Source organism: Lytechinus pictus, chromosome 5, assembly GCF_037042905.1.
Source record: "Lytechinus pictus isolate F3 Inbred chromosome 5, Lp3.0, whole genome shotgun sequence".
Classification (NCBI taxonomy): domain Eukaryota; kingdom Metazoa; phylum Echinodermata; class Echinoidea; order Temnopleuroida; family Toxopneustidae; genus Lytechinus; species Lytechinus pictus.
The window spans coordinates 13,953,918-13,970,667 of record NC_087249.1 but is presented as its reverse complement, the minus strand read 5'-3'; positions in this window follow the sequence as shown (position 1 = coordinate 13,970,667).

The following is a 16,750-nucleotide window of genomic DNA, read 5'->3' as shown; positions in this document are numbered from 1 at the left end:
ATCACAGATCTTGGTCGCATTGCCAATGGGAGGATCTACATGGCATTAGTGATCTCAATATTCAAATGCTCATAACTTTCTTATTATTCATTCAATCTTCCTCAAACTTTCAACAATATGTTTCTTTGATTTTTCTCTTTATATGGATTCAGCTGGTTTCAAGGGTTTCATTCTCCTTTAACCCCGTACTATAGGTGGGGCTAAATGGCAATTTAGCCCCACCTATAGTACGGGGTTAAGGAAATTTTAGCGTGTGTAAAAAGGAATGAACCCTCAGTGCGCTCGTGAATATTCGTGAGCTACCACTAGTCCGGGGTTAGCGAGTTTCGTGTGTGAAAAGCAAGCATTCCTTATCCGGGGATAGCAATAACGATTTGGCATGTGTGAAAAGGAAAAAAAGATAGTACGGGGTTAAGGATAGTACGGGGTTAGCGATAGTCCGGGGCTAAGAAAATCCTGTGTAAAAAGGGTATTAGACTATGTTAGAAATGAGACAATATCCCAAACTAGGGTCACAGTATGCTCACTTGACTGTATAGCCTATGCAAAAAACCTCTTATGTCTACCACAGATTCTTTTCTGAGATCGATTTTAATATGTTTTTTCACAGCGTGAAGATGATCCACAGTGTGGACAGTGGCGTTGGCAGGGGGGGGGTGGTTACAGTGTTTCAACCCCCCTTAAATTTGTTTGATACCCCAAAACCCCCTAAGAAATCAACCCCCTATTCTTTTTTTGCAGAAAGCAATAACATAATCATTCTGTAAATTCATAAAACAGGAATTTTCTACAATTTAACAGAACAGGTCTGCTTAAAAAGGGGAAAATGGTGTTTTATTTAAGGAAATTTGTAAGGTTCCATACACCAAATACCAATTACCTGTAATTTTACATGATATAATGGTTAGATTACAGGTGTTCTCGAGACTCTGCTGCAGGAATTTCTTTTATTTTAAGGATAATATATATATATATATATATATATACATACATACATATAATATACATATGTATATATATTTATTCATGTAAGAAACTACTAATGTACAATATGTATATGTGTGTATGTATATTATACATATATATATATATATATATATATATATGTATTTGTTCGCGGGAGTGGTGAGGAGAAATGCAGGTGTCACTTAGTAAAAATGACGTTGAGGTTAGTTTCAATATAATATGAAGTTTCTTAGCTTAAATCCATTATTATTGATTTACCGCATACAAAAATCCCTGGCCTTCTTCCCGATGTCGCGTATAGCTATTTCCTTTTTTTAAAGAAACCCTTGCACTTTACAAGAAACCACAAATTTACAGTACCTCTCCGTTTTGAAAGTGCACCTACAATTATTTTTAAATCTCTTTGACTTCATGAAGCGACATTTATTGATCGTTCTGTCTTTAATCCTTTGTTGTATTGAACTCTTTTCCTTAGCAAATTAAATCAAAATAAAAGGGGCTTCTAAACGGTTCTCTTTTCATCTCTCGTCATTTCGCCTTACATCCTGCGTTTTCACCTGTCGACTCAATTATCCCGAGAAAATCATGTCTTGTTTCAATATTGACACGCGCATGAATCATTGAAAAAGCGGTTTGAAATGACGGCGCTAACGAGAGGGAAAGAAAAACTTTGATTATTTTGACCGAAAAAGTGTGAAAAATAAGCTACAACCACTCAATCTTACTATCAAGCCTTCAGCAAATGCTTGAATAGCAAAGGGTTGAAAATAAATCAAGTTGATAATCAGATTGATCTACGAAAACATATCCGGGGGAAATTAAACAATGAATAAAATGAATTCCTTTTGATAACCAATTCTGAAATACAAGAAAAATGCATATGCATGTTTGCGTATCTTGAACTCTTAAAACCGTAATAGAAGGATAAGAGAGCGAGAAAGGGGGTGGGTGAGCAACAGAGAAAGAGAAAATAGAATCAGAAAGAGATGGGGGAGAGATGACAGAGAGAGAAGGAGAGAGAGAGTGAGAGAGGAGGGGGGGGGGGTGGATACAAGAATATGATTAAACGAGTGATTCACTAGGAGAAATAACTCTCAATTCAATTTCAATTTTATTCTTCTCACCAGAAAAAAAACACACTTTTGTTATTTCTTTTTCTAAAATGCGACAGGTGATTAATCCGTCAAAAATATAGCAGGAAGGATAAAAAAATGATTGTGGTGATTTATTCTCAAAGAATGCTAGTTTATTCTCCATATATTTTTCCTATGTGTGTGTGTTATTACCAATTTTGTGAACGAATGCTGTACTTTTTTGGTGTTTGAAAATGTTTTTTGTTTGTTGAGTAAATATGTTTAATTATTTTTATTGAAATACGTCAGTGGCTTAGAACGAATGAAATGCGAACGGTGTAAAGAGAAATAAAAGAGATTTGTTCACCTCTGAATTTGAAAAAACATAGCACCTAGAAAATAAAAGAAATTTGAATGGTATCAGAATGTCATGGTTTGCTCCGTTTTCTTATAAAATCTTTGATTTTGATCTGTGTCATTCTACTATCTATCATGAACCTTAATTATTGGTATAATATGTATATATATATCATTTATCTACTTGTGTGGGCGTTTGTTGTTGTTGATAAAAAATGGTGTGAAATGGTCAAAGATGGGCTGAATTTCATATCAACCATTTCACACAATTATCGGAAAACGGTTAATAGTCCTGGCGGAATTCATCGACATTCTGCTACCCGGCTGGAAACATGACCTACAATTTCTTGTATCAGTCGACTTGATTGTCCGGGATGTTGAATGCATTAAAAAATAGAATATGCTTCAGCAGAGGGTGTAAAATGTTATATTGCACGAATGCTTTGCGCCAAATGCGAGCGAACTCGTGGGAGGGCGCGGGGTAGTCAGCGCACACACCTGACCGAATTCAGTTTCAAGATCAAACGCTACATTTGCTGCACACTCTCCCGGATAATTATCAGCGGTTTCAATCTCTACGTTTCCCTGCATACTCTTTGGTTTTATATACTCCCTTTCATTTTAATAGTTAGTTGCATCCCTTCTCACACCTTGATCCACCAGAAGAACCGCCTTCTCCCGATACCCTTAGAGAGCTCCCGCTATATTCCACGCGGAATTTCATCTCTCTTTCTCCTACTAGGTGATTTGAGCGTTATTTGGTGATACATTGCAATCTGCCGAAACGGCCTGACTTAAAAAGGCGAAATTGCGCGGAAAATCACTCCTTAATGCCCCGTGCTCATTTGGACGATACAAAAACCTTTGCCTCTGAGATCGTCCTATGCATTTTTTTTTTGTCATTCGGTGATTGTGACAAATGCATAGACACGGAAAACCAAACAAAAATTGTGATTTTTATTTAAATGTCACCGATCTATCGGTATTTATTATGACAGCATAATGGTGTCTTTTATGTTTGAAGTAGTTTTGTCAGATAGCAAACCATAAATTCAAGTTTTTGTAAACAGTTCATTACAGTTGAGAACGGCTAATGTTCAAAGACGGTTGAATGGATGGATGGAAACTTGATCACACTATTTCCTCTGTACATACATTTATTTATTTATTTATCTTATGTTATTTATTGTATTTCCTGGCAAAAGACAACAAGCATGGCAAGAATATGTACAAGAGGAAGAAATTACCACCGACTAGTGCCTGAGGATCACTAAACGAAAAACTAGTTTCTGTTATGAAGCTCTCCTCACTAGTCGGCATAGGCGGCGGAAGCGGGGGGGGGCGGGGGCGGGGGGCCTGTCCCCCCTAAATTTGAGGTGGGGGGAGACGATCCCCCCTACTTTTTTTTTTTTTTGCTTGTCAAAATTTTTTGGTGGCCCCCCCCCTAAATTTTTTGGCTTCCGCCGCCAATGCTAGTCGGGGTTTACAAATATACACAAATAAAATCGGTATAAAATGGCAATATATGTTTAGATGCATTACTTATTAAAACAAAGAACTTAATAATAAAGAGTGTTTGTTTCCATGTGCAATTATAATATCCAGTCAATAGGAAATGTTCATTGTTGAATAAGTTGGTGTTTCACTATGTTTACCGCGGTTATCAAACCAACGGGGCGTGAATAGCGCGTCTCTCTACAAGTACTACATACGCAGATTCGTGCGGTAGTAACACATCACCCCGAAGTCGAAAACGTGGGATGTTATTATTACCCTCCTCTATTCTCATACGTCAAGCGCCTAATAAGAAGACATAAGGGACCATTTATTAAGTTGTATGACTCGGCCGGGGATCGAAACCACGACCTCCCGTTCATGAGGCGCGCGCTCTACCACTGAACCACCATGCCCGGTATGTTCGCAAAAGTCTTCGTAAATCCCTTGTCAGATCACGAAAGTTTTGCGAATGTCTCCCGCTGTAACCGCTAAGCTCTATTTTTTTTTTTGGGGGGGGGGCAAACTTAGAAAATCCCCGGGACCTGTAAAACAGAAGTTTGCAACCAATCGCAATAATGTCACCAACCAATCAGGATTATCGTTTGTCTGCGCATCTTGTCCGAGAGATCGACTAGTACGCCTAATCAATCGGGCATTTTCTTTCAAGTTTGCATATACAACAAAATCTTTTTTTTTTTTTTGGGGGGGGGGGGGTTGTCACAGACTTAAGTTAAAATTCATTAATCATTACTATTGTAATCAAATTATCTATTTCAAGTACGATAAGTATTCAAGTTTGAGCTCAAGTACGATTATATATATATATATATATATATATATATATATAAATAATGATATATTTAATATGTATATATGTATAAATATATATATATATACATGTATATATATCATTTACTTGTGAAGAATGATCTATCATCTTGTACCAGGGAGAATCCCTTCGCACGTAGACATAAGGTAAACAAATAAAAAGAAATTCACAAACAACAACAAACATAGTATATTTTGGATGTCAGATTTGACACGTGTAATAGGAAAGGTAAATAATAAAAAAGACTGACAAACTCTGGCAAAATAATGAATATCAAACAGGTTTCTAGGACAAACAACGCTTCGGCAAGCTGTGATATCGGGCCACTTTTAACCCCTGACTCCGGATACACCTTTTCTGATGAAGCTATCAATGTTTTCATTTTTACTTCATTTTTTATTTATTTGCATTTTTTTGCGCACCCCCTTAAGGTGGCGCCGGGGGCAGGCGCCCTCCCCATAGATACTCCACTGGGGGACTTGGAATGTGGCTGTTGAGCAAGAGTTAGTCAATGGCCGCCTGGTTAATAACAAACGACTGGCGCCTTGGGACCTTCCCCTATCGTGTCATACCAGCTGTACAGGTGTGCGATATATAAAAATACCGCCCGGACCTTGTTGCTCTATACCCCCTTCATACATGCATTTCAGTGAGAAAGACAGAGAGAAAGGGGGGAGGGCACAATTTGGATACCATGTGGCTGGAGAGACCAGCCCTTTCTTCGTACCATTTTAGATTAAATTAAGTTTCTATTGGCAAAAACGTATTCCTCAAGCAATGATTAGAGATGAGCGCACAACTAAATCCTTTTAATATTATTGAGATTATTCTTACTTTAAATGCAAAGGAGCTAATCTGGTCCCTACTTACTCTCCTCTCGCTGTCAGAGTGAGATGAGGGACCGGTCCTAATGGAATGAGATTTCGGTCTTTCAAGAGTGGGTCTCTCCCTTTTTTGGAGTGAAAGTGTGCAATGCCATTTTTTTACACTTTCTCTCCAAAAGAGGAGAAAATTCACTCTTGAAAGACCGAAATCTCACTCCATTAGGACCGGTCTCTCATCTCACTCTGAGAGGAGTCTGATAAGGGACAAGATTAGCTATTTTGCATTCAGAGAGATTGCGTACATCAATTATCAATTACCTACTTGAGCACCATGAATTATTTAAGTCAGCATTAATTGTCGAAATATTGTACAAATGACCAAGGCCTCAGGACAAAAGATTGCAAATATGAAACAACACTTCTGATTTGTTACCGTTTCGAAGAAAATGCGTATGCAAAAAATGGTATTGTTTGGTAATGCCATCTAGCAACTGAATCATACAAAACAAAAGCAAAATAAAAAACAAATAAACTCCCACCAAAATATATATATTGTTTTAATAACAAGATACACAATTACACACAAGAGGGAAGACATCCCAATTTTCAGATTTATGCTTTTCTTTTACAAGGATAACATGTACGATATTAGATTTTGAATATTTGTATATGACTTGAAAAGGAATTTTGCAAACTGCAGAAAAACAGGAAAATAAGATGGAGCTACGCTCTGGGTTTGTTACCCCACTCTTCATCCTTAGCCGCCCCTTTGAACCTGAGGGAAAGAAAGAACCAACACCTGGTCGTATTTTGAACAGGTACACGGGAGGTGAGGTATGGGACCACACAATGAACATACAATCAGTCATCGGCCTGTTAAAAAAGAGAGAAAATGACAAGGGGCGTGCTACCGCGAAGAGTTTACACCGAAGAATTTTTATTTTCTAGGTTATTTTGATTCTCTTCGGGCCACTAATATTCCGTTGGTCGCGAGCAACCAAGGTGGGGACGGAAACTGACATGCATACCTCGTTGTCGTTGAAAGTGGAGTATCAAAAGAGTGACGAAACTAATCACTTACCATTAAAAAAGGTAATTTTATAACAATCCTAAGACAGGTGTTTTCATGGTTCTTATGGGTCAATGCACCAGCAGACATGATTTGAAATTTTAGCATGTTTTATCTCGTTTTTTTTTTTATACAGGTCCTATGACGAATTGGATATAACGTCAAGTGGGAATTAGACGAAATGAATAATAGACAAACTGGTTGTAGGCGAAATTGTTTTAGACCAAATGAAGTTGGAAGAACTGAGAATTAGACCAAGTGGTAAGATACCAACTAATAATTCAACGTATTGACATGATTGGTCTGCACTACATGCTGATGCTTCGAAGTGTCTACGTCATAAAAGGAAAAAAAACAGAGCTAGCGCGTACATCAAGCTTATGAAATTGAGTGACGTCACCTCGGTCAATGTAATGCCGTTATTTTGACTGAGTTGACGCATATGACGTTTGTCGCACCTTCGTCTAAAGAACCTATTTGTAAAAAAAAAAAGTTGGTAATTTTAGCGCATGCGTGATAATGAATGTACAAAATGCTTTGCGATGAAATTCGTCAATTGTACGAAGTTTAGGTATAATACATGGAAAGTTCTGTCTCTCTATGTGTATAGCCCACATTAAGCGCCCTTTAATAAAGATCCCTTTTCCCTGGTCCAAATGTTTGTTCTTTTGAATACATGTAAACAACTTTTCATCAGTTATACTAAAGACTGTTACGGAATTATATGTGCGTGCTGTGTCAATATACTGGCTTTGTATTTATGACGATGGGGTTGTGATTTTTCTTTCTTAGTCCTTAATAAAATTGTGCACCGCTACTCTTGCCAAGGAATTTAATTCTGACTTTAATGACGTGCCATAATTTCTCAGTTTGGATTATTCTTTTATGACTGTAAACTGTCAAAAAGGTCATTGAATTGTAAAGAAAAGGGGTGGGGGCGATGCGTGGAGATATAACACAGGAAAATGGGAAAGAAGGGGGGAGGGGTTATAGGTTGGAAAGTCGTGATATTTGGGGTGGAGATAAAAATGATGTGCAAGGCGGGAGGGGTGATGTGAAGGTATCAAGAGGAAAATCTCTAACGGGTCTGATTTTGAATAAGGGCAAAGGTTCACTATTTCCGAAATTTGCGATTTTTTAAAGATTTTTTTTCAATAATATTTTCTTTTCTTAGATTTATATGAAGGATCAAAAAGAGCTGAAAATCCTATGAAATTTGATATAATAGTGATGTTGAGAACTCTAAAAGTCTATAAAATATATGTGGAAACTGTGGAGTTGGAAAATTACATTTGGTCTTTTTTATGGTGAAAAAACACACCTCTCCTCCAATCGGACAAGCTTGACACGGCTGTCTTCTACTTTGATGTTTACACTTTTTCCTGTTCTTTTCTTACTTCAAATACTACACAAGTTACTACCTTGACAAGTACATTTATTCTCAATCTAAAACATTTGATATTGATTTATACAGTATATAAAAAGAACAGTTCATGATGAAGTTGACAACTTTGAGGTCTGACCACCCGCGCTCTTTCTAACGACTTTATAGTCTTAAAAAAGGGTGTCAACTACTATTTATTTTGTCACCTTTATATCTTTTGGAATTTGTAATCATACAAAAAGCTATGAAAAACTACTTCATAAAACGTGTTGTTTACCTATAACAGTTATAAAAGAACGCTTCCATGACAAAAATTGGCGCACCATCACCATCATAAAAACCATCAGATTTATAACTTTTTATCTTTCCTATGTGTGATACAAAAACACACAGTGGCCCAAGCGCCGCAATAAAATAAAAGACCACGAAATTGTCGCCCGAGAGACCCCTTTGCATATGTTCCGATGAGGTATACAGAGAAGCAGTGCTGTATATTATAAGTCTTAATTTCATTCATTTTCTCTGTTGATTTGTTATGACACGAACGAGGTGAAAAAAACAGAGGACGAAATGTGGGATTGCATATAATACGGTCAAGTTCGCACGAACTTGTAGCGCCTTTCGCCTCGAAGATTTACACTGTTTGAGACAGTTGGAACATTGATGGGCCATATCAAAACTAAAAGAATGCCATAAACCCTTCACTAAATGTGTCTCTTCCTAACTTTGTATGTTCTGTTGGCATTTTATTGTACCGTCATCAGTTGCTTTGCACTGCCAAGTGAAAGATAAGGATATGAATAATCATGCATGAATAAACAATTATAAATTCTATAATAATTATCACATTGATTTATAGAAATATAACAACAAAACGTAATCAATATATGATAATAACAAGAATGAAAGAGACATTGTTATAAGATACAGTAATACTAAATACAAACTCTTATTCATCTGTAGATGTAACGTTTGGTAAGCAAAAGCGTTAGGGTGATGAACCTTCAGATTTTAAATATTTAACAATGCAAGAATATTTCAATATGTGAGTGAGGGTTAAGTTTATCAAAAGGAAACCTTACTGAGAGAATAGCGCACCTGGATTTAGTGCAAGTCTTGTGCTATTAACTGGAGAAAGGTGTGATATTTTTTTGTACGCCTTCGCGGTTCATTGATCTCTTTAAAGAATGAACGGTGATTAATCCTACACAATATCATGATATTCGCTAACACACTTCATACTGATAATAAGGGGGCAACTTCACCCCTCCTCCCTCTATATCCCCCTTTCTCTACCATTCACCTTCCCCCTCACATCCGAATCACGCCGAATCAATATTCATACCCCTTCTCTCTTTCCTCTCCCAACATTAACCCATGCAGGATGACGTTTGACTCCTCTTCCTACCTTTTCTTTTTAGTCTTTAATTTCATGTTTTGCTTCCCATTTTGTTCTAAATTACACGTTCGGAAGAAATAAAAATATAAAAAAATATAAAAATTATTTCATTGACAAATTTTCTTTTTATTCAATTCAGCTTTATTAGTTGAAATATGCTTAAACAGGTTTAAAATTACTATTTAGACTATTTCCATTTATACATTTTAATTTACTTTTCATTTTCGTATCTTTAATCTGATCATGTAAATATCTTGTTTGCAATTGCTTGCTTTTGCAAGGGTTAACCAGACGTATATAACTTGAAGAAATTGTCTGTTGAAACTTAAATTGCTTGCATGTACAAACAAAACAATCAAATACTTTCAATACTCAATCTAGTCTCCGGTCGCACAACCGTTCTTAACCCCTCTCCCCTATCCGCATACTTCCCACCATTCTTCTTCCCCGCCCCTAATTCATTCCCTTCTCGCAACTCACTGCATTCATTCATATTCGCTAATGACTTTGCACCTGCGTGTGGTTTTGATCATTCCGTCTTTCCCTGCTCTGAATGACCTATATCAAGTAAATTGATGAAAACGAAACGCATTTTCGTTTGCCTATAAAACTGCCCAAGTTCACCAAGGGTGGCAGCAATAAAGGACAAAATTAATGTACAATTACTTGTGTTGGCAAAATGTAGTATAATTGTGTTTTAATATTTAAGAAATCAAATGGTAACTTTAGTATAAAAGTGAACATGGATCAGATGCAGCTTATACTGTAGCTTCATCTGTGTTAAGGAGAAACATGGTAAACATTTAACAAAATATTTATTTGAACATGTACATATAATAAAAGAGTATAGTTGATTCAATGCCTTGCTCATGGTCGAATAAGGGCCGTGACTGGGAATGGAACCCCGGACACACACACACACACACGCCCACCCTTCCACCATGTACATGATGTATACAATGAGAGGTTAAGGTGAGGGAGGGTGTGTGTGTGTGTGTACGCATCTCTCTGGATGTCAGTCAAAGCAACATTGTTTCTTGCCTTATCCTGATAAAAAAAAGTAAAAATGATAATAATGGTCAGTTCTTGTATAGCACATAACACATTATGAATAACGTCTCTATGCGCTTCCAAAGGACTTGGATATTATTATCCCGGCTGTAGCTCAAGCAGCTAGCTTCCAGCGCTCGGCAGTTCAAGGAATAAATTCCTGCCAGGTACCCATTCACCTCACCTGGGTTGAGTGCAGCACAATGTGGATAAATTTCTTGCTGAAGGAAACTACGCCATGGCTGGGATTTGAGCCCATAATATCCTTTTATTCCTTTTGATCTACAATGAGCTTCAGAAAGAGCACAAAATTTTCTTCACAATGTCATTATCATATGAAAGAAAGCCATTAGACGATGGAGCACTGTACGGCAAATTGCATTCCTCAAATTAAGAATACAATTTCCCAAAAACTCAGGTGGGTTTTGTCTGAAGAACTATTTAATTTGCTACCCCCCCCCCCTCCCTCCCCTTGGATTTCCCCTGTCAATAGTTACAACGGATTAATACGACTCAATTATTTAGACGATCGAGCATAAAAAAATCTTTGACATACAATCTGATGTATATATAACTTGCGATAACGATCTCATTCCCAGATCACTTAAACTCAACAAGCTTCTGCGACATCATTATCCTTATTCCCATCTGATTATCCCATCCCAAGTTCACGCAAGTCGAAGTTAAAATTAAAATACAAAAAACATATACAAATTGTCTGATTTCAATATAATCCCATATAGAGTTACTTCTGTGTTTGCTGTGTCCGTATACATTAAGAGAGGCGGCGCTTGCTAGTATGTTTCCATAAGTATTAAGATGAAAATAAGAAATAATTGATGAATCATATTCATAGATCGCATAATTCATAACGTGGAGCTTAATTGTTTCATGGCAGTGCCCTCTCGCGTCGGTGGCGCAAGCACTGACAAAAACAGAACTCTGAAAGAGCTAAATTCAGTGTATTATCGTGAACGCACGTACCCAACTTTACGCGTACAATGTTCATGTATCTTAACATGGGATTAAAATAAGTTGAAAATGATGATGAAACATCATTGTCTAAGGGGGCATACATAATATGTACACATTTAGAAAATTCGGTTCACACGTGGACATATTCAACAAGTTTCATTTGGTTGCGTCAATTTTATTTTTATTTTAACTAAAAAGCGAAAAGAATGAAAAAGCACCGACAGGCTGACGACGATGCATTATAGGCAGGGTTAGAGATGGTAGCCTAGCAGAAGAAGAGGGGGTTGCTTACTTTACCGCTATGCTCCTGTTTTCTTTTGGCGAAACCCCATCCGCCGAACAAAGTTAATTAGCGGAGAAGCACCCACGGGGGCCAATTCGGAGACATCATTACCAATAGTGATATGAAAACATTGGGTCTTGTTACAATAATTACCAGCCTCTTATCGGATTGGTGTAAGTCGATATGAGTGGAGACGCCAAGTATTTTCTCTTTAGGGTGTTGGTAAAAAAAATGAAATATGTTTTTAAAGTGGTAACTTTGGTAAAGGTTGGTATGTGTCGGGGAGGCGGATCTATTTATATTGGAGGTACGTTTGATTACAAGATACCGTGCGCGATGCTAGAGGGGTATTGATAAACTGCGTTCACTGGCCTGTTTAAAGGTAGGGGTGTAGGAGGACCAGGGCGTCGTAACACAAAGGTTAGCGATTAAACACTAAATGAAATGACCAATCAGGATCCTCGCTGCATGCGCATTTTGCTACGGAGACTGACTATGAACCAATCAGAATTGTTCTTTGAAATTAGCGATCAATCGCTAACCTTTGTGTTACGGGACTTAGAATTCACGAAAAGTATATTTTGTCGTTTAATCTCTGAATTTAAGGCCTATTTTCAACATCATAACTGTAAACGAGTTCCTTGGGTTCTTTTGTCGTTTTCTGTATAACGGTATATTAAAAATATTTCATTATCTGCAGCGCACTTTCTCTAAAATTAAGCATGACGAACCCTATATTTTAAGTCTTCACGCCCAGAGTTTTGTACACTATTTACCGAAGACACTGTGCTTACCAGAACTTCAAATAAAAATATCTCGAAATCAAATATCGAATATCATATTACTTTATCATTTCATTTTATTCACATAACACTCGACGAAATCTTCTGTTAAAAATGACTAATATCACATTTTATCACTGAATTTTCAAAACATTTCTTAACATTCAAGTGGGGGATGTATTTCATCATCCTCTCTGAGCTCTTACCGATGCCAAAATTTGAATAAGCTTTATTTCATATAATTAAATGCAAAATAACAAGAGAGAATGTGGCATCATTAATTTGCTAAAATCGGAATTAATATTATTTCATATATAAAATACAAAAGAACAAGTTTGAATGTGACATCAATTTGCTCATTGAATATTCATAAAAACACGCATTGAACCGTTTTACCGAAATACGGCAAATATAATGTTTTATAACTTTGTCCTTCCTTGCCCGATTTTGATCAAAAGTGTTTTATCTGTCTGATTTTTCTTTGTATGTTTAAATCTTATTATTTTCAGCCTGGAGTACCCCTTTAAGCAAAAAGAATAGAGACCTAACTTGCTGATGTATGGCCGTGCAGCATCTTGTAAACCTGTAAAAACTTGTTGCGTTTAGATTGTATAGAATTTAATAAGTGTCCTAATTGGTTCGAAATAAACCGAAGAAAACGGAATCTTTTAGCGAATTCCTATTTTATCCAAACAATATCTGGCAATTCAATAGAATTATCAACAAGACATAATACAAACCGACTTAGCTTGAGTTATTTCTTTAGGAGAAGTTATTACGGTGGTACAACGACAAACTGACAAATAAATACATTGATCTTCTAAAATAAACACCATATTCGATTTTGCTCCCCTACCGGCGATTTTGACATGGTTGGCCTCTTTATCTGTACGGATCCAGTTCGTTAGTCTGCCGATAACAATTAATTTTATATTTTCATACCCGGAGTATTTTTTATTCAATCCCACACTTTTTTTAAACATAGCTTAGAGGTATTGTATACACAGACCGTGTTTAAATGACTGCCAGGATTACCTTCTTTGGAACACATGTGGAAATTCGGCTGAGCAATAAAAAGGCGGAGGGAAAAAACGTCGGATATTTTTAAAGAAAACATATTCGACAATATACATATTTATACAACCCCGCAGGTTTGAAATTTAGATATGTTGCCGGTTCGATATCAATTCGGGATGGAGAGAGGGGAGCAGCTAGCGTATGGCTTGGAGCCTTACCGCCTTCGAAGGTGGGCTGGATGCGTGCTGAGCCCTCGCTCACGCCCGTCGTAGAGCCCAGGGATGTGCGACTTAATCGAGCTCATTACCGCGCATGGGGAATTAAACATATAAATATATAAAAATAATTTGGAAGGGAGGAGAAAAAACGACGATGGGAGATGAGAGAGAAAGAAATCAAACCATCGAAGATATTGAATTACAATGACGGCGTGATGAAGTCAGTTATAGTCCCACATGACTAGATTGACGTTATGATTTTGATAACTTCTCGTGTGCGCTCTTGGGCCTGACATGCATTTTGCCTTTCCGAGTGTTGTTTTAGTTCATACGGTCGGCTAGCGTTTCAAGAAAACAAAACATCATCATTTGATGTAGGAGATGTCTGAAGCAGTGCAACAGTTTGGTTGAGGAAAAGTAATTACAGTTTGTTTTTTCGATTGGCAATTATAGAGATTCTTAACGACCACGATAGGTCTACCCGTAACTGCTCGATTGATCATTGTGAACACTCCAAGATGTAAGCTGCAAGCAATGAGAAGATTTGCCACCCCCTAAATGTAAACACTTATTAGACCCGAGGACAGTCATGGTTTATCACATTTCAAGTGTTTATATTGCTTGAAATGTGAAAGAAATTGTTACTTTGTTTTATCTGGTTTGTTCTACCTTCCAAGAAGATGAAAAAAAAAATTATTGTAATAAATATAGTTTTCTATCTAACTGAAAACTATATAGGCCTATCAGGAGATTGGGGTTAGGCTAACCCTAACAGTTACATGAATTGCAGTCTCCAATTTTCGCGAACTAGCCAAATGCTTTGTTTGTTTTTCATCATTCGAAGTAACACCATTTTATACAGATGATAGAAGTCATAATTTGGAACCTGTTCATTAATGAATTCATTATCTTCAATGTATTTGTTTTACAATGGCAAAACAATAATGCAATGCCCTCGCCTCCAGAAAGAAGTGAAACAGTGGAAAACCTGAATACGATGAACAAATTTGTATGTACTTCAGGTATGATGTAGTGAGCATATATATATATATATATATATATATATATATATATATATATATATAGGCCTATATTGCAGGATTTGAGAGAAAACAAATTGATATGTGAACAAGAATACCAGAAGTATTTTTACACCTGAAGGTCAATATTGCACTCATCTACGATTCTTACTATATTAACCATTACTCGTGGAATATCTCCGTTATCCTATTCTGAGCCGTCCACTGTATCATAAAACCGAAGTTATTTGATAAGGTTAATTTCATGTTTCCACATTATTTCATTGTTCAATGAAACCATATATGGTAAAAGTAAGGCCCTGTTGGATTAGTAAAGAAGAAATCAAAGACATTTTAACTAAAGAAATCAAACGTTAGTCTTTGGACAGGAAATCAAGTTTTTTTGTTAGTTACAATTGATTTTTAGAGTTGCATTTTGATTCCAACTCTTTCTCCAAACTGGCCCCCTGAAGCAAGGTAAATTCATTTTCACTTGCTCTCCATTTGTGACGGATGCTATAGCTGCTCGTCGCAAAGTGTGGAATCTTATTTCCATACCAGGCTACTAACATAATTTTTGTCCTACAATGACGTCATCCTTTAAGTCACTTGGATGGGTTCAACCTTTAGAGAAAAATCAAGTTCAACCTACAGTACACGGAAGGTCAGAACGCGGTGCATCCTACTTTGCGAATGTGTAATGTTTCAAATTAAATCACCCCCTCCGTCCAATATCGCTACGAAAATATGTTTCTGTTTCAAAACATAATTTGCCTTTTTGCAGCGAATGATTATTTTGTAATTTGTCAGTCCTGATTCAATTTTAGCGACGCTTGTCATTTTTTCCTCTGTTGTTTCTTTGCCCCAGCCGAGTACTCATTTTTGGTTATGTCTTCGTGTATCATTTTGTCACCTCAGTAGCAATTGCTAGATTTTTTTCTTCTTAAAACCCTTCTTTCTCTCGTCATTTGCCTATCGCTTTCTCATGTTAGACTCCCGTGTAGCAAATTAATCTTGACACATTGCATTAGAGTAGGTTCAATATGGGGCAAAGAATGTGCCAATGTTCGAAGAACTTGTTTGTTACGACCAGGTTGTAATTCGACTTCTATTCCAGCGGCTGTTTATTTGGAATAACACAACGGAAAGGTAGCCGTGAGTAGCTTTTGATTACAACAAATCACCTAGTTTTGCTTACCTGGATGGAATTAAGCATTCCAATCAGATTCCGTCATAAAACGTCACTTCCCTCACCTTGACGCTTGCCTGACATGTACCATAAAGTGAACATCTATTTTCTTTTCCTCCAAGGTTAACGTGCAATATCAGTACTTTTTATTTCCTTAAAAGGTGGCGTACATCGTTAAAAATAATTTAAACAACGCTGTTTTTCATGTGAATCGCACAGTAGCTGTTTAAACATTTTAAACAAGTGTTTCAAATCTTAAACAACAAATTTTAGATTCAAATAGTTAGTTACCAATAATTTAAGCATGGTTGTTTAAGGTTTTAAACACTTGTTTAAACTGTTTAAACAACTACTGTGCGATTCACATAGTAAACAGCGTTGTTTAAATTGTGTATCATAATCCAAACTTCTCATGACCACGTTGACATGGTTGATGTTTTATCAGATTGCGATGGAAAACTTTAAAATGATAATGATGATTGTTACCTTTTCAGTATCTATTAAACAAAAAACGGTTATTTTTCAAGATTTGAAAATAATTGCACTACATAGTAAAACACAATTACAATACATGATATAATACAGGAAACATACTATGCACGTGGAATATAAATATTGCTATGGGCGAATCAGTATTTAAGTACGGTCCCACCAATTCTTTTCAGTGTGCAGTGCTCATGATTCTCGGCAGTCTTTTTTCTTACCATTTTAAGTGATTCCCAAAATCTGTCAGCATTTACTAATTATTCGGTGCATTAAAAACCAACATTTTATTATCACTCGAATACAGTTTCGTCCATAATGCAATCAGATGATCTC